The sequence below is a fragment of the Nycticebus coucang genome, chromosome 7 (assembly GCF_027406575.1).
Source record: "Nycticebus coucang isolate mNycCou1 chromosome 7, mNycCou1.pri, whole genome shotgun sequence".
NCBI classification, from domain to species: domain Eukaryota; kingdom Metazoa; phylum Chordata; class Mammalia; order Primates; family Lorisidae; genus Nycticebus; species Nycticebus coucang.
In genome coordinates, this window is record NC_069786.1 from 43,038,304 (window position 1) to 43,061,077 (window position 22,774).

A 22,774-nucleotide genomic window follows, 5' to 3' on the forward strand; every position below is an offset into this window, starting at 1 on the left:
GATTCATTAAGAGTACACAGAAGCAGGTTACATTGGTTGCTGTTGTTAGATAAGGACCCTCTTATATTTGTTTTCCACCCCCAAAAATATATTTTTAAAAGTGATAAAAAAGGTGATTGGAACCGAAGAAAATGTATCCAATGAATTTAGCCCTACTATGAAACTAATTTATAGCTTTCATATGAAAGCTATAACCCAAATATAACCTAAGAATATGGGGAAAGAGGAAAGGGAGGGGAGGGGAGGGGGAAGGATGGGCGGAGGGAGGGTAATTGGTGGGACCACACCTAGGGTGCATTTTACAAGAGTACATGTGAAACTTACTAAATGTAGAATATAAATGTCTTAACACAATAACTAAGAAAATGCCAGGAAGGCTATGTTAACCAATGTGATGAAAATATGTCAAATGGTATATAAAACCAGTGCATGGTGCCCCATGATTGCATTAATGTACACAGCTATGATTTAATAATAAATAAATTAAAAAAAAAAGACCAAAAAAAAAAAAAAAAAGAAAAGAAGAACTGAAAGTTCACCAAAGGTGATTAGGGCACTTAATAAGTGAAGCTTCACTTGCCTGAAAACTGCATTTATCCATAACATCTCGTTTCTTGATATCAAAAAGTGAAGGAGAAGTTCCTTGCCATTAAATGCAGTGTAGAGGTTATTCAAAAATATTTATTTTGTTGCTGGTTTTATAAAGAGGATTTGTGGGTCAAGTTACGTTGTCAACTAATTGCAGTAATCAGTTGCATTTATCACAAAATAGAAATTAGTTTCTACTACTAAAAACGACTGCTAATTTTACAATCTTTATAAACATTAGATTCTCAGAAGTTTAGTTCAAAGAATATGTCTGGTCATCTTTGTACTATTCAATCAAGATACCCTGTGTGACATGTAATGAGCATTCTGTAATCTTTAATGAATGAGTGAAAGAATGGCCTGTCATCCTTTCTCACACTTTATTTGAGGCTCCTCTACGTATAAGCCAGGTATGCTTCTTGTCCTTTTACATCATAAAATATTATTCTTTCTATCTGGAAAGAAATTCCATCTTATTTACACTTAGAAAGTGTTATGACTTAAATGGAGACTTTGTAAGCTTATTCTGTCTGAATAATAGAATAATAATAAAATTATTTTGGTGCACTTTTAAGACACCCTCCGTATTACTGAGGTATAAGTCTTAATAGTGACAAAAGAGTTAATATTTTAAAGAAATTACTTGCATAGTTGTTTACAACAACATTCTCAAAGTTGTTGTAAACATGAAATCTAATTTTAATCTAAGCATCTAGCACAGTGCCCATTACCTAAGATAGTCACCTGATATATGTTGAATAAGTAGACAGAAGAGAAGAAGGAAAATAAGAAAGTTAAAATATCAACTTGTTTTTCAACTTTCCCTCCAAGGTGGAGGTAGACATCCTTACAGTAGCCAACTAATAAGAGGAAATAGTAAAATTATTAGAAAAGATCTAAGAAATCAAAAGCATGGTTATCCACATCCTGTTATAATAAAGGTAAGTAATAATTCATTCACTGATAACTAAAGTTACCACTATGATCATTACAGTGTATTGACTGAATTTGTTAACTGGAAGAGTTCCCAGTTTCCATAAGAACTAACTTGCATTATCAAGAAAAGTTATATTGTGTTTATTCTGTTAATAGGAAATTATGTGCATTTACAAAAATGTCCTTAAATATTTTAAATGACAGAGTGCTATGTTTTAATTATGTGGAAAAATCTTTACTTGAAATTTCTAATTCCTTCATGGTTACACATGAGTGATATGTTACTATCTTTTCAGCATGATAGCCTCTTCACACCTGTGTGTATTTATGTGTGTGTATGTGTGTGTGCACATGTATATTCTTTTTTGGAGACTTCACTGACTACATTGAACATAGCTTAGAGTTAAATATTTTGATAAATTACCTTTCCATTATTTTAGAGTAGAGAGTAGTGAAGTCAGACTTGAGTTATGATTCTGCCCATGAAATTGCTCCAAGTTTATTTCCTCACTAGTATAATGGGAATAATTATGTTGACTGTATGGATTTATTATGAGACTTAAGTGAGAGAATCTACTGAGCACAGTGTCTGGCACGTTGAAAGTGCTCAATAATTAGTCAAAACTATTATTAGAGGACTGCAAATAGAGAATTTTAAGGAGCTGCTCCTTTGTATTTTAATTTTTTTAGAGACCTCGAGTCTACTATTCAAAACTGGAATAGAAATAAAATATATATAGATGATTCATAAATTATCTTCTGTTGCTTTCACCTCTTATCGTAAATAAAAATTCTCCAGGCTTTCAATAGGAATGAATCTTCAGTGAAGTATAGCCATATGGCAATTCTGAAATGTAAAAGTGAACTGTCTTTTTAATATTGTATAAGCATAGAAATCAAATTATGTTGCTTAAAAAGGAATCCTCATACATCTTTTCCCATCTTGCATAACACAAAAATAGCTAACTGCTTTGCTCATAAAAAATCATATTTAGAGGGTGACTAAGCATGAAACACTTCCCAAACAAATCTGAGAAAGTTAGGCAGGAGAAAATTGAGATTTCAGCTATAATCAGTCTCAAGGTAGGTGAGTTCAGTGATGGTAGCATGAAATCATCAATTAATCACATATCATTTTTTAAGATATTTTAGATTTTGCTAAAATATTAAAATCTAGTGGGATTTCTTTTTAACCAGGACTTTGGTTTTATAGGGTATAATTACTATGTACCTTTTTTTTTTTATAAGCACACATACATATTTTCATATGTAAGTATGTTTGTTCATTTACTTCAAATGGCATGAAACAGTAAAATCTTATCTGAAGAATGGTTTAGAAGTTTAACTTAATATGTAGTATTAATAAATTACCTCGCTATGTAAAAATAATTGGATGGCCCACGTTTTATACGAACGTGGTTTTTATTCAAAAGTGAGGATATTGACAGTACTGTACCACAATGTTTATGTTTTTAAAAATCATAGTTTGTGACTCTGAACACATAATTTAGAAGGAGTAAGCTATCACTTTTAAAAGAAACTGAAAAGTTTACCTCTGCTATTCCTTAGGTTCAATAGTAGTTGAATTTCTGTTTATTAGTCTTTCAGAAGAATATAACATATATTTTCAGAACAATCTTTGTATAATTTTTTCTTGGAGTTAACAAATTCCATTTAGGGTATATCGAGAGATTTGTTATTACAGTTTACTTTATAAACCTTAGATTTACAAATTATATCATTCCAAGTTTTTTTCTATGTAGAATATTGAGGTGCTAATTTGCCCTGTTTATCTCCAATTTTTGACTTCCACTTAGATAGACTTTCATAGTTTGACAGTTCTGCTTTTACTTAGTTTTCTCCTTTGTTTTTCTTATCACTTTGGTTATCAAATAACAGAAAATAGTATGTTTAAATAAAAGTATCTTCAGAAAAAAAGTTAAACATACTGTTTTTACCTTATTTTGAAAAGAAAGAAATATTACTATCCAAAAACTAACATTACATTCGGAAAATTTATTTGCATAACAGAGGTAATGAGGGCAGATATCTAATCTATTACCATGAATCATAGACATTCACAAAAGAAAATACTCCTCCTGAATATTCCAGGATATGAAAAAAAATCTCTGCTCATTGCCATGTATCACCTATTCTTTGAACTAAATTTGATTTTACTGTTAATCAGGCCCAGCTCTTAATTTATCTTAACCTTTTGATAGACAGGATGAAATAGAAATACATACAAATATATACATATATGTTGAAATTCGTGGCACTAGAACAAGGAAAATCTTCAGTCCTGTCTTTTAAGAGTGTGTGTGTAGTTTTTCATTTTTCGGTTTTTGTTCTTAGAGCCAGGATCTTACGCTGTCACTCAGGCTGCAGTGCAACGGCAAGATCATAGATCACCCCAGCCTCAGTCTCTTAGGTTTAAGCAGTCCTGCCACCTCAGTCTCCCAGATCGCTGGGATTATAGCTGTAGGCCACTGTGCTCTTAAAGTATGTTTTTTGTAAAATATATCATGGGTTTTGCTTTTTAACACAATCTGAAACTCTCAACATTTACATGTATTATATTTCCCTTTGCACCTTGGTAATATGGAAATTCTCTGGTTTTTATTCTGCACTTAATACCTAGCACTTATTTGTTCTCATTCTTCTTCCCAAATGAGACCTTTAGGATGCTTTTACTTTCTGCTATTCCCTTCTAATTCTTGTTTAGCTGACATAGTTAAATATTTTTGGTTGTAGATTTATTGGTTTTTTTCCCGTTATCATGTATTTCTTATATTTTAAGAATTCTAGCTGGATATGGTAGCTCACACCTGTAGTCCCAGCTACTCACAAGATCAAAGTGAGAAGATCCCTTAAGTCTAGGAGTTCAAGACCAGCCTGAGCAACATAGTGAGAACCTGTCTCTAAAAAATAAAACTAAAAGAAAGCATTCTTATTAGGCCATTGTATTACAAATACCCAGTCAGACAAATATTATCATGTAGTTTTAACATATACATTGCAAGGCTTTTTGCACTATGTTCCGTTAATCTTCCTCTATTTTGAAATTTCTATTCTGATTCATATATTGTTTGGTTCAAGTATTTTCTCAATTTTTTTTTCATATTTTAAAAGCCAGATATATTTTTAAAAGATCATGCTCATATTAAGTAAATTACATAATGGAGAAACATCAAAATAAAGTTGATGAGTAAAAAGGCACACCTAGAAATTCCAAACTGCCGTGAGCGATCATTGTGCCACTGTACTCCAGTTTGTCTCAAAAAAAAAAAAGAAAGAAAGAAAGAAAGAAACACTTAATGGGGATATTTTAAAGCAAAATGGGAAAAAGAACTTCCAATAATGAACTTAGATACAGTCATGAGATTCCAATAAAGACAAGTTATCAAAGAAAATGAAAAAAAATTAAAACCCCAAACTGTTCCCTACTTAGAATAAAAATACAATTTAAACTAAAAAAAAAAAAAGGAGTAAAAGGATAGTTCTTTCTGTTTCTAATACAAAAGGAAAGGTTAATAGACATACTAAAATTGTAATTTTCAGGTGAAAGTTTCTGGTGGTTAAAGTAGTTAACATTGGCTTTTCTTCTTGTCCATGGCAACCCTTTCTTTCTGGCTTCTGAGAAGGTATTTAGTCTTCTGCCATGTATAAGTGATACATTAGGGTTACCACCAGTGCTGAAATGGCAGGGATCACCCAGTTGGTCCACCAACTGGAATTTGGATCAACAGTAGTAATAAATGTTTCTGAAAGCTTGGTTAACTTTGATCTGTCATCTGGATGAAGGTCCCCAGTGATAGATGTTTTGGACAGTTCCCAAGCATCTGTGGAGTGCCCAAACATAGTCAAAGTTTTCAGTAGCATCACCTCCTGTTCCCTTACCACTTCTTCCCCAGCAGGATGCTCTTCAGGAAACTGTACACCTTGTGGTGCAGGATCAGCCAGATGCTTTTGCTGTGGTTGTGCTTCTGAATCTCTTCCAGGGTGTAGGACTTCACCTCCTTATCAGGCCGCTACACTGTTGGCACATGGCAACTCAAACCCTCACACTCAGCCACAGGTGGATGATAGTGTGGGCCTCATTAGGCTCCACCTGGGACATTCCCTGCTGGCTCTGCCTTTCATGAGTATTTTTCTCAGAAGGGATATTAGAGTGGTATTTCTCAATCTTTTCATATCCACCATTATCTTTCTTCTAACCTAGAAGATGAATGATAATTTGGTTGGGCAGAGAAATCTTTGCTGGAGGCCCTTTCTTGTCTGTCTGTAATATTTCAATATCTACCAGCTTCAAGTATTGAAAACAGAAAGGAAAATGCCAATCTTCATTGTTTTTATTTAGTGACTGTTTCTTTCTGAAATTTGAAAGATTTTCTCTTAATCAATAGGACATAGGGATTTTACCAAAATATGTCTGTTTGTATGCCTTATTTTGATTAATCTACCTACCAGGGAATATTACTTATGGTATTTATTTATTCTTAATCTTTATTTATCTTTTTTTTTTTTTGAGACAGAGTCTCACTATGTTACCCTTGGTAGAGTGCTATGGCGTCACAGCTCACAGCAACCTCAAACTCTTGGGCTTAAGTGATTCTCTTGCCGTAACCTCCCAAGTAATTAGGACTACAGATGCCTGCCACAATGCCCAGCTATTTTTGTTGTTGTTGTTTTTGTTGTCATTATTTAGCAGGCCCAGGCCAGGTTCGAACCTGCCAGACCTGGTGTATGTGGCCAGCGCCCTAATCACTGAGCTACGGGCACCGAGCCTTTAACTTTTTTTTTTTTTTTTTATTTTGGAGATTTTATTCCTCACCTGAAACTTCTCTTGGAGTTATTTTCCCAGTCAATTTTGCCTGAAGATTTTCCTCTCTGTGTTTTGATCTACATTTTGAGATATTTCTTACATTTGACTTTAAAGGCCAGTTCTCGTAGGCAAAATAGAAACGTATTTTAATTTTTTTATTTTTAAATTCAAAAATCACATTTTAAAATTTTAGAATATGATTTAAAACTGGCCATTCTTCTGTATTGCTTTTGTTAAAGGTTTTTTTTTTTCCTCCAGCAATTTCATTCCACTAGGAGCCCTTTAAGTCATAGGGTTCTGCTTGTTTCTTTTCTCTTTGTTTATTGGGCACCCTTGAGTACATTGTTATTTCTCTTCACTTAATAATGGCTCTGTACAATCTTTTAGTAGTGAGACATCCAGGATTCTTTGCTCTGTGAGCTTTAAATGTACCATTGGTAAGTTACTTACAATTTCTTGAGGCAACAAAAAAATGATTTTGGTTAAAGTTCTCCTTAGAGATAAAGAACAACTCTGACCATCCTTATGACTGCTTGGAAGTCTTCCACAAACACCAACCAGACCAAACACCACCAAACACCTGCCAGACATATGGGCAGACACTCACCTTATGGCAAAGGCTAAGATCTCTCAGAACTCTACAGATTTTAGCTCCTTAGCCATAGCTACTTTAGTCTCTATCAGTCCCAGCTGGGAACAGAATTGCATGCCTGATCCATGCTTCTGGAATCCCAGCATATCCCATGGCCTTGTACATTTTCTGAGCTATCCGCTCACCAAATCTATTGTAGATTGGAGAAAGGAGTACCAAAGTTGGGAGATAAAGGTATCAGGGACACATTCTTGGGTGAACATTTCCCCAGTGAGTTAAATACAAAGAACTTTGTCACCCTTGGTAGAGTGCCATGGCATCACAGCCCACAGTAGCCTCAAACTCTTGGGCTCAAGCAATCCTCTTGTCTCAACCTTCCCAGTAGCTGGCACTACAGGCACCTGCCACAACGCCCAGCTATTTTTAGAGAAGGGGGTCTCTCTCTTGATCAGGCTGGTCTGGAACTCATGAACTCAAGCAATCTGCCTGCTTCGGCCTCCCAGAGTGCTAAGGTTATAGACGTGAGCCATCGCACCCAGCCTGCAGAGAACTACAAAATCTGGGGTTTTTATGTATTTTAATTGTGATATCTTGTTTTACAAATAAGGAACCTAGGACAAGATTCTGTATTCTGTGTTTCTATATATTCTGATTGAGTTTATAATCTGGGGGTCAGGGTAAGGAATAGTCATATAGAAGTTATAGATAGATTATAAATAACAAAAGGAGAAGTAGAATTTTGGCTAGAAAAAAGAAATCTGAGAAAATTTGATATGGAGAAAATTTTCAAATGAACAAATCAAACAGAGTATCATGAGACGGTGGTCTCTTTCTGAGGACTTTTGTTGTGCTCACCAGCAAAGATTTGTGTTCTCTTCCCAGAAAAATCTTCGATTATGTAGTTGTTTTGTTTAATTCTTTCCTTACTAAAAAAAGTTGGCAGTGAAACAATCATTAGGTCAGTAAAGATACTTGACTGAAATGTGACATTTCATCATTTGCCAGTCAAAACAGTAGCTAAATTAGGCAGTAGCTGGCTTTAAGCAGCAATCTAACTTAGAAATCTTTAAGTGTCTTCTGTCCAGATCATTGAATCCAATACCTTAATTAAGTCTATTATTAGAGATTTGTGACTCTTCTTTAATTCCCTTTAAATCCTTTGCCCAAATTTCCTAAATCCTATTTATAGCCAACAGGTCTGTTCTTCTTGGTTTTCTCACTTAACATACAGCATTTGCATGTCATACCATCCCCGGCTTAGTCTTCCTGAAACTCTTTCATATTGTTATTCACTACAAAATTTTTCAGCTGCTAAACCCATTTTAATAACTAATTTTGAGCCAATCCTTATCTGCCATTATTTGTGTTTTACCCTGTGCTCCATCCATTTTGGGCCACTCTACTGCTCTCAACACTATCCCTGCATTGCCCATCCTTTTTTCCCTTTGTGGTTTTCTTTCCTTCTCCTAAAACGTCTTCCTTTTCCATCTTTTCCTGTTAAAATCTTACTCATCCTTTGAGGTCCAGTCTAAAACTTCACCTCATAGGTGAGGTGAAGTTGAAATGACAGTGATGTGGTAAATGAAATGACAGTCATATGCTGAATAATGTCTGTATGCAACAGTGGTCCCATAGAATTGTAACAGCACATCTTCCTGGACCTTTTCTGTGTTTAGATATTTTCACATACATATACTACCAGGTGTGGCCTCACAGTATTCACTACAGTAATGTACTGCACAGGAAAAATAAGCTATACCACATAGACTAGGCATATAGTAGATAGGTCAGTACATGCTATGACATTTGCACAACAGCAAAATCATCTAAGGAGGCATTTTCCCTAACGTATCCCTATTGTGAAGGGATAGATGACTGTATAAATACCAGTTATAGATTGTAAAGTATTTCTCAGATAAAAAAGTTTAAATCTTAGGTAGCAACAAAGACAAAATAATAATAATAAAATATAGTGCCAGTAGTAGTAACTACCTTTACTGATTGCCGACTATGTGTGAAGTCCTGGGTGAAGGTCTCATACACAGTGTCATGTGACTTCTTTTTTTTTTTTTAATAAATCATAGCTGTGTACATTAATGTGATCATGAGGCACCATAAACTGGTTTCATACACCGTTTGACATATTTTCATCACACTGGTTAACATAGCCTTCCTGGCATTTTCTTCCTTATTGTGCTAAGACATTTACATTCCACATTTACTAAGTTTCACATATACCCTTGTAAGATGCACCGCAGGTGTAATCCCACCAATCTCCCTCCCTCTGCCCACCTCCCCCGCCTCCCCTCCCTTTCCCCCTTCCCCCTATTCTTTTTTTTTATTATTAAATCATAGCTGTGTACATTGATATGATCATGGGACATCATTCCCTAGCTTCACAGACCGTTTACCAAGTTTCACATATACCCTTGTAAGATGCACCGCTGGTGTAATCCCACCAATCCCCTTCCCTCTACCCACCTCCCCCTCCCTCCCCTCCCTTTCCTCCTTCCCCCTATTCTTAGGTTGTAACTGGGTTATAGCTTTCATGTGAAAACCCTAAATTAGTTTCATAGTAGGGCTGAGTATATTAGGTACTTTTTCTTCCATTCTTGAGATACTTTACTAAGAAGAATATGTTCCAGCTCCATCCATGTAAACATGAAAGAGGTAAAGTCTCCATTTTTCTTTAAGGCTGCATAATATTCCTTGGTGTACATATACCACAATTTACTAATCCATTCGTGGATCGATGGGCACTTGGGCTTTTTCCATGACTTAGCAATTATGAATTGGGCTGCAATAAACATTCTGGTACAAATGTCTTTGTTATGATGTGATTTTTGGTCTTCTGGGTATATGCCTAGTAGAGGAATTATAGGATTGAATGGCAGATCTATTTTTAGATCTCTTAAGTGTTCTCCATACATCTTTCCAAAAGGAAAGTATTAATTTGCATTCTCACCAGCAGTGTAGAACTGTTCCCTTTTCTCCACATCCACACCAACATCTCTGGTCTTGGGATTTTCTGATATAGGCTAATCTTACTGGAGTTAGATGATATCTCAAAGTAGTTTTGATTTGCATTTCTCTGATAATTAAAGATGATGAGCATTTTTTCATATGTCTGTAGGCCGTGCACCTGTCTTCTTCAGAGAAGTTTCTCTTCAAGTCCCTTGCCCAGCCTGTGATGGGATTACTTGTTCTTTTCTTGCTTAAACGTTTGAGTTCTCTATGGATTCTGGTTATTAAACCTTTGTCGTAGACATAACCTGCAAATATCTTTTCCCATTCTGAGGGCTGTCTGCTTGCTTTACTTACTGTGTTCTTGGCTGTGCAGAAGCTTTTCAGTTTGATCAGGTCCCAGTAGTGTATTTTCGAAGCTGCTTCAATTGCCCAGGGGGTCCTACTCATAAAATACTCGCCTAGACCGATTTCTTCAAGGGTTTCCCCTGCACTCTCTTCTAGTATTTTTATAGTTTCATGTCTTAAGTTTAAATCTTTAATCCAGTGAGAGTCTATCTTAGTTAATGGTGAAAGGTGTGGTTCCAGTTTCAGTCTTCTGCAGGTTGCCAGCCAGTTCACCCAGCACTATTTGTTAAATACGGAATCTTCCCCACTGAATTTTTATTTATTTTTTATTTTTTGTAGTTTTTGGCCAGCGCTGGGTTTGAACCCACCACCTTCAGCATATGGGGCTGGCGCCCTACTCCTTTGAGCCACAGGTGCTGCGCCACTGAATGTTTTTAATTGACTTGTCAAAGAATAAATAATGGTAAATAGCTGGATTCATCTCTTGGTTCTCTATTCTGTTCCAGACATCTACTTCTCTGTTTTTGTGCCAGTACCATGCTGTTTTGATCACTATTGATTTATAGTATAGTCTGAGGTCTGGTAGCGTGATTCCTCCTGCTTTCTTTTTATTTCTGAGTAATGTCTTGGCTACTCGAGGTTTTTTTCTGATTCCATATAAAATGAAGTATTGTTTTTTCAAGATCTTTAAAATGTGACAGTGGAACTTTAATAGGGATTGCGTTAAACTTATATATAGCTTTGGGCAGTATGGACAGTTTCACAATGTTGATTCTTCCCAGCCATGAACATGGTATGGGTAACACCATTGTTAACATTTTCAGCTATTTCTTTTCTTAGAGTTTTGTAGTTCTCTTTATAGAGATCTTTCATGTCCTTTGTTAGATAAACTGCCAAATATTTCATCTTCTTTGGTACTACTGTGAATGGGATAGAGTCCTTAACTGTTTTTTCAGCTTGGCTATTGTTGGTGTACATAAAGTCTACCGATTTATGAATGTTGACTTTCTAACCTGAGACGCTGCTATATTCCTTTTATTTTTTTTTATTGTTAAATCATAGCTGTGCACATTAGTACAATCGCCTATACCCATTCTAAGATGCACCATAGATGTGGCCCCACCCACTCTCCCTCCACCAAAACCTCCCCCCTCCCTTCCCCTTCCTTGGCCCTTTCCCCATAGTCTTGTGCTATAGTTGGGTTATAGTCTTCATGTAAAAGCTATAATTTAGCTTCAAAGTAGGGCTGAGTACATTGGATACTTTTTCTTCCATTCCTGAGATACTTTGCTAAGAAGAATATGTTCCAGCTCCATCCATGTAAACATGAAAGAGGTAAAGTCTCCATCTTTCTTTAAGGCTGCATAGTATTCCATGGTATACATGTACCACAATTTGCTAGTCCATTCATGGGTCGATGGGCACTTGGGCTTCTTCCATGACTTAGCAATTGTGAATTGGGCTTCAATAAACATTCTGGTACAGATGTCTTTGTTATATTGTGACTTTTGGTCTTCTGGGTATAAACCTAGTAAAGGAATTATAGGATCGAATGGCAGGTCTATTTTTAGGTCTCTAAGTATTCTCCAAACATCCTTCCAGAAGGAACATATTAGTGTGCATTCCCACCAGCAGTGTAGAAGTGTGCCCTTTTCTCCACAACCACGCCAACATCTCTGGTTTTGGGATTTTGTTATGTGGGCTACTCTTACTGGGGTTAGGTGATATCTCAAAGTAGTTTTGATTTGCATTTCTCTGATGATTAAGGATGATGATCTTTTTTTCATGTTTGTAGATTGTGCGTCAGTCTTCTTTAGAGAAGTTTCTCTTCAAGTCCCTTGCCCACCCTGAGATGGGGTCACGTGTTCTTTTAACGTGTTCTTGTTAATACATTTGAGTTCTCTGTGGATTCTTGTTATTAGACCTTTATCAGAGGTATAACCTGCAAATATTTTCTCCCATTCTGAGGGCTGTCTGCTTGCTTTACTTACTGTGTTCTTGGCTGTGCAGAAGATTTTTAGTTTGATCAGGTCCCAGTAGTGTATTTTTGATACTGCTTCAATTGCCTGGGAAGTCCTCCTCATAAAATATTCACCCAGGCCAATTCCTTCGAGTTTTCCATGCACTTTCTTCAAGTATTTTTATAGTTTCATGTCTTAAGTTTAAATCTTTTATCCAGTGAGAGTCTATCTTAGTTAATGGTGAAAGGTGTGGGTCCAATTTCAATCTTCTACAGGTTTCCAGCCAGTTTACCCAGCACCATTTGTTAAATAGGGAATCTTTTCCCCACCGAATGTTTTTAATTGGCTTGTCAAAGATCAAATAACGGTAAGTAGCTGGATCCATCTCTTGGTTCTCTATTCTGTTCCAGACATCTACTTCTGTGCATTTGTGCCAGTACCATGCTGTTTTGATCACTATGGATTTATAGTACAGTCTCAGGTCTGGTAGCGTAGTTCCTCCTGCTTTGTTTTTATTGCTCAGTAATGTTTTGACTATTCGAGGTTTTTTCTGATTCCATATAAAACGAAGTATTATTTTTTCAAGATCTTTAAAGTATGACAATGGAGCTTTAATAGGAATTGCATTAAAATTATATATTGCTTTGGATGGTATAGACACTTTAACAATGTTGATTCTTCCCAGCCGTGAGCATGGTATGTTTTTCCATCTGTTAACATCTTCGGCTATTTCTTTTCTTAGAGTTTCATAGTTCTCTTTGTAGAGATCTTTCACGTCCTTTGTTAGGTATACTCCCAAATATTTCATCTTCTTTGGCACTACTGTGAAAGTAATAGAGTCCTTGACTGTTTGTTCGGCTTGGTTATTGTTGGTATATATAAAGGCTACAGATTTATGGGTGTTGATTTTGTAGCCTGAGACATTGCTATAGTCCTTGATCACTTCTAAAAGTTTTGTAGTAGAATCCCTAGTGTTTTCCAGATATATGATCATATCATCTGTGAAGAGTGAAAGTTTGATCTCTTCTGACCCTCTGTGGATACCCTTGATCGCCTTCTCTTCCCTAATTGCAATGGCTAAAACTTCCATTACAATGTTAAAGAGCAATGGAGACAATGGGCAACCTTGCCTGGTTCCTGATCTAAGTGGAAATCATTTCAATTTAACTCCATTCAATACTGGCTGTGGGTTTGCTGTAGATGGCCTCTATTAGTTTAAGAAATGTCCCTTCTATACCAATTTTCTTAAGTGTCCTGATCATGAAAGGATGCTGGATATTATCGAAAGCTTTTTCTGCATCAATTGAAAGAATCATATGGTCTTTATTTTTAAGTTTGTTTCTGTGTTGAATTACATTTATAGATTTACGTATATTGAACCAGCCTTGAGACCCTGGGATAAAGCTGACTTGGTCATGGTGTATAATTTTTTTGATGTGTTGCTGGATTCTGTTTCTTAGGCTCTTATTGAGTATTTTAGCATCTATATTCATTAGTGATATTGGTCTATAATTTTCTTTTCTTGTTGGGTCTTTCCCTGGTTTGGGGATCAAGGTGATGTTTGCTTCGTAGAATGTGCTGGGTAATATTCCTTCTTTTTCTATATTTTGGAAGAGGTTTGGTAGTATAGGTACTAGTTCTTCTTTAAATGTTTGGTACAATTCTGATGTAAAGCCATCTGGTCCTGGGCTTTTCTTTTTAGGAAGATTTTGTATAGTTGATGGTATTTCAGAAGTTGATATAGGCCTGTTCAACATTTCCACTTCTTTCTGGCTAAGTCTTGGTAGGTGGCATGCTTCCAGGTATTGGTCGATTTCTTTCAGATTTTCATATTTGTGAGAGTAGAGTTTCTTGTAGTATTCGTTAAGGATTTTTTGAATTTCTGAGGGGTCTGTTGTTATTTCATCATTACCATTTCTGATTGATGAAATTTGAGATTTTACTCTTTTTTTCCTGGTTAGGTTGGCCAAAGGTTTATATATTTTATTAATCTTTTCAAAAAACCAGCTTTTGGATTTATTGATCTGTTGTATAATTCTTTTGTTTTCAATTTCATTCAATTGTGCTCTGATTTTGGTTATTTCTTTTGTTCTGCTGCGTTTGGGGTTGAAGTATTCATTTTTCTCCAGTTGCTTGAGATGTTCCATTAAGTTATTGACTTCCTCTCTTTCCATTTTCTTGAGGAAGGCTTGCAGTGCTATAAATTTCCCTCTTAGGACTGACTTTGCAGTATCCCAGAGGTTCTGGTGATTTTTGTCTTGATTGTTGTTTTGTTCCAAAAATATGGTGATTTCCTTCTTAATCTCATTTATAACCCATGTATCCTTCAGCATAACATTGTTTAGCTTCCTTGTTTTTCTATGGCTATGCAGGTTCCTGTTGTTATTTAGTTCAACTTTTATTCCATGATGGTCTGAGAAGATGCAAGGAATAATTTCTATTTTTTTAAATTTGCTGAGGTTAGATTTGTGGCCTAGGATGTGGTCGATTTTGGAGTATGTTCCGTGGGCTGATGAGAAGAATGTATATTCAGTTTTTGGGGGATGAAATGTTCTGTAGATGTCTGTTAAGTCCAGATGTTGAATGGTTGAGTTTAAATCTAAAATTTCTTTGCTGAGCTTCTTTTTGGAGGATCTATCCAGGAGTGCTAAAGGGGTGTGAAAATCTCCAACTACTATGGAAGTGGAGGAAATCGAGTTGCTCATGTGTGTTAGAGTTTCTCTTATAAATTGAGGTGCGTTGTGGTTGGGTGCATAAATATTAATAATTGAGAACTCATCATATTGAGTATTACCTTTAACAAATATGAAGTGTCCATCCTTATCCTTAATTATTTTGGTTGGTTTAAAGCCTATTGCGTCTGTGAACAGGATTGCAACACCTGCTTTTTTCTGCTTTCCATTTGCCTGGAATATAGATGACCATCCCTTCACCTTGAGTCTATATCTGTCTTTTAATGTAAGATGCGATTCTTGGATACAGCAGATATCTGGCTTGAGTTTTTATATCCCGTCCGCCAACCTATGCCTCTTTAGAGGAGAATTTAAACCATTCACATTAATTGAGAGTATTGATAAGCCTTTCGAGAGACCGGTGGACATTTTTAATCCTTTTGCGACTGTGTAAGTTGGAATTTGATCAAAAATTTTTTGGGTGGGTTTACTTTTGTGGTGGAGAATTATGCTGGTCTTTATGGAGGATAGGTCTAAGAATGTCCTGGAGAGCTGGTTTAGTTGTGGCAAATTTCTTCAACATGTGAATGTCGTTGAAGTATTTAATTTCTCCGTCATAAATGAAGCTCAGTTTAGCTGGGTACAGGATCCTGGGTTGAAAGTTATTTTGTTTTAGATTAAAAGTCGATGACCATCCTCTCCTAGCTTGAAAGGTTTCAGCAGAGAGATCTGCAGTTATTCTGATATTCTTCTCCTTGTAGGTAGTGGTTTTCTTTCGTCTGGCAGCTTTCAGAATTTTCTCCTTCATATTCACTTTAGTGAAATTGATTATGATGTGTCTGGGGGATGTCTTATTTGGGTTGAGTGTTGCTGGAGTTATGAAACTGTCTGCTATCTGAATTTTGGAATCTCTTGGCATGTCTGGAAGTTCTCCTTCATCATCTCATGGAGAAGAGACTCTGTTCCTTGTGAAGCCACTTCGTCACTTTCGGTGATCCCTATAAGACAGTTATTGGTTTTCTTCAAATTATCCGAGAGCTCTCTGAGAGAGTGGTCTGTTTTTGTTCTCCATTTCTCTTCTTCTTTGAGGGTTTGGGAGCGTTTGAAAGCTTTGTCTTCAATGTCAGAAATCCTTTCTTCTGCTTGCTCCATTCTGTTTCTGAGGGATTCTACTGTGTTTCTCAGATCTTTGAGGGATGCAACTTCTTGTCTCAATGTGTCGAAATCTTTGGTCATTTGGTCTTTGAATCCACTGAATTCTTGAGATAACTTTTGGAATTCTTATTCGATCTTATTTGCTATCCAGATCCTGAATTCAATTTCTGACATCTCAGCTCTTTGTTTGGGCATGCGTTCTTGTGCTGTTTCTGCCCCATTGATCCTTCGGGGAGTTGATCTACTCTGATTATTCATATTGCCAGAGTTTTTCTGTTGATTTCTCCTCATGATTGTTTTTCACCGTTGCCTCTGGCCGTCCTCAGATTTGGGGAGGTGTCTCTCCAAGATTAAACCCCAGCAGGATCACTCTATTGTTGCCGGATCTTTGTAGGGAGTGATCCTGTGTAGTTCCTCTGGGGCTGCTGTAGCTAGGGAGTTCTGATTGTGGAAGCAGCTCTGGTTTGTGACACACCCGGATCCAGCAACAGGGCTGGGGGTGGTGCGCACGGTTCTGGGAGTGCCAGGCGCCCAGTGACTTTGGCACAGAGAGCCCAAGGCTCCAGCAGTCTCTGGCCAGGAGAAGAGCTCTGCACAGAGTCAGGGAGGGCTCCAAAGGGCACGCAGCTACCAGAATCCCTGTCCAGATGAACGGGCTAGTGTGGAAGCTGAGAGGACACAGGATGGAGGACGCAGGGTTGCGTGGCTTCGCAGTTCCTGGTCAGGGAATACGGAGGCACGGTGGGTGCGGGTCACAGGTTGGGGGTCGCTGCAGAGCTCTTATGAAGGTCTGGGTGGCGCCAAGCCCAGGAGTTTGAGCTAAGGCTGTAAGGCAGCTCAGCCCCCGCCTTTAGGCTGCTCAGTCAGTAAGTTACTTTGACCGGCCCAATCGTTGCTCTGAGACCCTGAGGGCGGAGCTTGCTGGGGCAGTTCTTTCACAATGGCTTCCTGCGCCGAGCTCAGTGGCTCAGTCTGGGGCCCCAGACAATGCCCAAAGTTCTCCACAACTCTGCGCAAGGTCTCCCCAAGGCAGTTCAACTGAGTGCCAAGTCTAAGAACACAGAAACAGTTCACAGGTCAGGCCTTTCTGGTTTGCAGTCTCACTGCTGCTTGTACTTATGGTTGCCGGCATGATTAGGTCGATCGAACACACGCAACCATTTGCCAGTTTTCCACTGTTTTGTCCTCCTCTTGGGGTCCAGAAGTCCCTTGCTGGCTCCCTGTATCCTCAAAGGGATGATTATAGGCAGATCCCACTGGCCAGAGATGCCTGGAGTCTTGTCTCCCCAGACTCGCTGTTCCCAGTTAAAGGGAAGCTGTTACTCGGCCGCCATCTTTAATCTCCTCCCCGCTGCTATATTCCTTGATCACTTCTAAGAGTTTTGTAGTAGAGTCCCTGGTGTTTTCCAGATATACAATCATATCATCTGCGAAGAACGAAAGTTTGATCTCTTCTGACCCTATATTGATACCCTTGATCGCATTTTCTTCCCTAATTGCGGTGGCTAAAACTTCCATTACAATGTTAAAGAGCAGTGGAGACAATGGGCAGCCTTGTCTGGTTCCTGATCTGACTGGAAATGATTTCAATTTAACTCTATTTAATATGATAATGGCTGTGGGTTTGCTGTAGATGGCCTGTATCGGTTTAATAAATGTACCTTCTATACCAATTTTCTTAAGTGTTCTGATCATGAAGGTATGCTGGATATTATCAAAAGCTTTTTCTGCATCAATTGAGAGAATCATATGGTCTTTGGTTTTTAATTTGTTTATGTGCTGAATAATACTTGTAGATTTATGGATATTGAACCAGCCTTGACACCCTGGGATAAAACCGACTTGGTCATGATGTATATTATTATTATTTTTTTTTTCGCAGTTTTTGGCCAGGGCTGGGTTTGAACCCGCCACCTCTGGCATATGGGGCTGGCGCCCTATTCCTTTGAGCTACAGGCACCGCCCAGGTCATGATGTATAATTTGTTTGATGTGTTGCTGGATTCTGTTTGTTAGGATCTTGTTGAATATTTTTGCATCTATATTCATTAGTGATATTTGTCTATAATTTTCTTTTCTTGTTGGGTCTTTTCCTGGTTTGGGGATCAGGGTGATGTTCGCTTCATAGAATGTGTTGGGTAGTCTTTCTTCTTTTTCTATCTTTTGGAACGGGTTGAGTAATATAGTTACTAATTCCTCTATAAGGTTTGGTATCATTCTACGTAAAACCATCTGGTCCTGGGCTTTTCTTTTTAGGGAGGTTTTGTATGGTTGATGCTATTTCAGCACTTTTTATTGGCCTGTTCAGCATTTCCACTTGATTCTGGCTAAGTCTTGGAAGGTGACATGCTTCCAAGTATTGGTCAATTTTCTTCAGATTTTCATATTTCTGAGAATAAAGTTTCTTGTAATATTCATTAAGGATTTTTTGAATTTCTGAGGAGTCTGTTGTTATTTTGTCTTTGTTGTTTCTGATTGATGACATTAGAGATTTTACTCTTTTTTTCCTGATTAGGTTGGCCAACGGTTTATCTATTTTATTGACCTTTTCAAAAACCCAACTTTTTGATTTATTGATCTGTTGTATAATTCTTTTGTTTTCAATTTCATTTAATTCTGCTCTAATTTTGGTTATTTCTTTTCTTCTACTGGGTTTGGGCTTGGAATGTTCTTCCTTTTCCAGTTGCTTGAGATGTCCCATTAAGTTGTTAACTTCCTCTCATTCCGTTCTCTTGAGGAAGGTTTGCAGTGCTATAAATTTCCCTTTTAGGACTGCCTTCGCAGTATCCCAGAGGTTCTGATAATTTGTGTCTTCATTGTCGTTTTGTTCCAAAAATTTGACAATTTCCTTCTAAATCTCATCTCTGACCCAGCTATCATTCAGCATAAAGTTATTTATCTTCCATGTTTTTGTATGAGTATGCAGATTCCTGTTATTACTGAGCTCAACTTTTATTATATAGTGGTCCAAGAAGATGCAAGGAATCATTTATATTCCTTTATATTTACTGAGGTTAGACTTGTGCCCTAATATGTGATCGATTTTGGAGTATGTTCCGTGGGCTGATGAGAAGTATGTGTATTCAGTTTTATTGGGATGAAATGTTCTGTAGATGTCTGTTAAATCCAAATTTTGGATGGTTAGGTTTAAATCTAAAATTTCTTTGCTCAGCTTCTTATTGGAGGATCGATCTAACACTGCCAAAGGAGTGTTGAAATCTCCAACTATTATGGAGCAGGAGGAAATCAAGTTGTTCATGTCTGTTAGAGTTTCTCTTATAAATGCAGTGCATTGTGAATACTAATAATTGAAATCTCATCATATTTAGTATTACCCTTAACAAATATGAAGTGACCATTCTTTTTTTTTTTTTTTTTTTTGTAGAGACAGAGTCTCACTTTATGGCCCTCTGTAGAGTGCCGTGGCCTCACACAGCTCATAGCTACCTCCAACTCCTGGGCTTAAGTGATTCTCTTGCCTCAGCCTCCCAAGTAGCTGGACTAGGCGCCCGCCACAAGGCCCAGCTATTTTTTTGTTGCAGTTTGGCCGGGGCCAGGTTTGAACCTGCCACCCTCGGTATATGGGGCTGGCGCCTTACCGACTGAGCCACAGGCGCCGCCCCGAAGTGACCATTCTTATCCTTCCTTACTTTTGTTGGTTTAAAGCCTATTGTATCTGCAAATAAAATTGCAACACCTGCTTTTTTCTGATTACCATTTGCCTGAAATATGGATCACCATCCTTTCACCCTGAGTCTATATTTGTCTTTTAAGGTAAGATGTGACTCTTGTATGCAACAAATATCTGGCCTGAGTTTTTATATCCAGTCCGCTAACCTATGCCTCTTTAGAGGATAGTTTAAGCCATTCACATGAATGGAGAATATTGATAAGTTTGGTAAAATTTTGGGTATCGAGTTTTTTGAAAGTCTAGTGGACATTTTTAATCCTTTCTCCAGTGTGGAAGTTGGAGTTTGATCAAAAGTTTCTGAGGGAGTTTACTTTTGTGGTAGAGGATTGGGTTGGTCGTTATGGAGGATAGGTCTGAGAATATCCTGAAGAGCTGGTGTGGTTATGGCAAATGTGTTCAACATATGAATGTCATTAAAGTGTTTAATTTCTCCATCATAAATGAAACTCAATTTAGCTGGATACAGGATCCGTGGTTGAATGTTATTTTTCTCTAGGAGATTAAAAGTCTATGATCACCCTCTTCTGGCTTGAAAAGTTTCAGCAGAGAGATCTGCAGTCATTCTAATATTCTTCCCTCTGTACTTAATGACTTTATTACATCTGGCAGCCTTGAGAATTTTTTCCTTCATATTAACTTTAGTGAAGTTAATTATGATATACCTGGGGGATGTCCTATTGGGATTGAGTCGTGCTGAGGTTCTGAAACTGTCTGCTATTTCAATTTCAGAATCTCTAGGCATGTCTGGAAAATTCTCTTTCATAATTTCATGGCTAAGGGCCTCTGTCCCTTGCGAGGCCACTTCATCAGTTTCAGGGATTCCTATGAGGTGGATATTAGCCTTTTTCAAATTATCCCAGAGTTCTCTGAGAAAATGATCTGTTTTTGCTCTCCATTTCTCTTCCTCTTTGAGAGTTTGGGAGCATTCAAAGGCTTTGTCTTCAATGTCAGAAATCCTTTCTTCTGCTTGCTCCACTCTGTTACTGAGGGATTCTAGTGTATTTTTCAGGTCTTTGAGGGCTGCAAATTCTTGCTTCAGTGTGTCTAAATCTTTGGTGGTTTTGTCTTTAAATTCGTTAAATTCTTGAGACAACTTTTGATTTTCTCCTCGAATTCCTAATTCCAACTTTTGAATTGCTGCTCAAATTTCTAATTCCAAATTTTCGTCCACTTTATTAATCTTGTTTGTAATCCAAATTCTGAATTCGATTTCTGACATCTCGGCCAGTTGTTTATGAATGGGATGTTCAGTTACATCTGCCATATCTTTCGTTGGCGGGGTTGCTCTATTCTCCTTACTCATGTTACCAGAGTTTTTCCACTGATTCCGCCTCATGATTGTTTTACACCATTTGATTTTTCCACTGGAGCTTTGTCGAGGATCCATACAGTGCTATGGCCTGAGATACTGGGGCCCTGTTTGGTGTGGTGGGGCTAAGTGGTTCTGTCTTGTTTTCAGCTGGTTTCTGTTCAACCCTAGTGAAACAGTTATTCTGGGTTGAAGTCTCAGCTGTGGAGAAATACCAGCAATTAAGTCACCCCACCCACCACAGGCAAGGATTGGAAAAGGAAAATCAAACCTTGCTACAACCACACACCCAGGGCACCACCTGAATAGTCCTCAGGCAAATGGCTTAGTTCAAAAGGTCCAAATCAATTGTCTCAGTCAGCACCTGTCTCAGGTGGGAGAGTTTAAGAGGTTTCTGGGATCTGGATCACAGAGGTCTGGTGACTACTCTGATATGGCTTGCTCCAGTGCTGCATGGAGTCAGGAGGAGCCACCCAGCAAATAGATCAGTCTGTGAAGGTTAATGCCTCCTTCCCTACCTTGCACTTCTGTCACACCCAGTCACTGATAGCCCTGCAGTTGGCTGACCAGTTGCCTGTAGTGAACAGGGGTTTGCACCTGCCCGAATCACAAAGGAAGCTATTTCTGCTCAGCCAGGCCACTGCGCTCTGCCTCTACCTAGCAGGAGGAGGTGAGGCCTGTCAACCTCGGGCACTTGATGAAGGCTGGGGGTGTTCACTCAGTTCCAGCTCCACCCTTGATTGATCTTACTGACAGAACAGAACAACTTTGCGGGGTTTTGTTTCTGTTCCTTTTAAATTCCCCTGCAGAAGAGAAGCTGTTTTGAGTTTCCAGAGCCTGTGCCTCAGGCCCTGTCTTTGCTCCTGCAGGTTTGTATTCGGTTACCTGTCAGTTCTATCCTGCTGCCTTCCTTTGTCTATAGGCTGATGATCCCCTGAGGGCCAGGTGCGATTTAGGCTCAGTAAAGTGGTCCTCTGGGTCAGCCCTGCCCTGGGAACTTCCGGGGTCTGTGATTGTGTTTCTAGTCCCTGCGCTCCACCCAGGTCCGTACCACCTCAGGCAAATCCTTTACTTACGGGGCTTGTGTCGTCTCAGATCTGTTCGTGGTGGTGGTTGCCAGCCTCCTCTGGTTGCCCAGGGAGACAGGGGATGTGGCTTCAGAATATCCAGGGGTGAGCCGTATTGTTGCTAAAAGACGGCCGGTGCTCTGTGCCTCAGGGAACTACTGCTCTTGTGTGGTTCCCTCACAGCCGACCATCCTCTCCTCGCTCCTGTGCCCGAGAGTCAGCACTGACCAGCTGCAGTTTAGGCACTGTCCACACCCCTCAAGAAATCACCCAAGAATCTGGACTCCTGGGAGACATGCCTCCAGACCTCAGAGTGAGAGTGGAGGGAAGTCCTGGGAGCTCAGAATTGCAGGTAGAGAATATATACAGTTTTATTCAGTTTTATGCCTGGCAGGAGAATGCTGTGGCACCCTAGTAGGGGAGGTAGGTCCAGTTTTTAGAAGGTCTCTCCCGTGGAGTGTAGTGGGAGGACCTTTGAACTCTGCCTGTTTGTTTGTGGGGCATTCCAAGCCGTTCTCATGGGGGAGGGGACTCCCGTCCACTTGGTGATGGATTTTGTACCTTTTGTTTGTATCCTTGTGGTCACAGCTCGCCTCAGCGGGGTTGATGTTCTTCAACCTTCTCTCTTGGTGCAGCTCAAATCCACCAGGTTACTTGCTAAATTTCT

General features: G+C 38.4%; 1 protein-coding gene and 1 pseudogene across 3 annotated transcripts in view; one reads left to right on the forward strand and one right to left on the reverse strand.

The window, feature by feature from the left end:
• The window catches only part of MBD5 (methyl-CpG binding domain protein 5), a 514,567-nt gene that overhangs the window by 133,256 nt on the left and 358,537 nt on the right, over window positions 1-22,774 (forward strand). The gene's annotated exons all lie outside the window — the stretch shown is intronic.
• LOC128589696 (cytochrome b5-like) overlaps window positions 5,173-22,774 on the reverse strand; it is a 77,704-nt pseudogene continuing 60,102 nt past the window's right edge.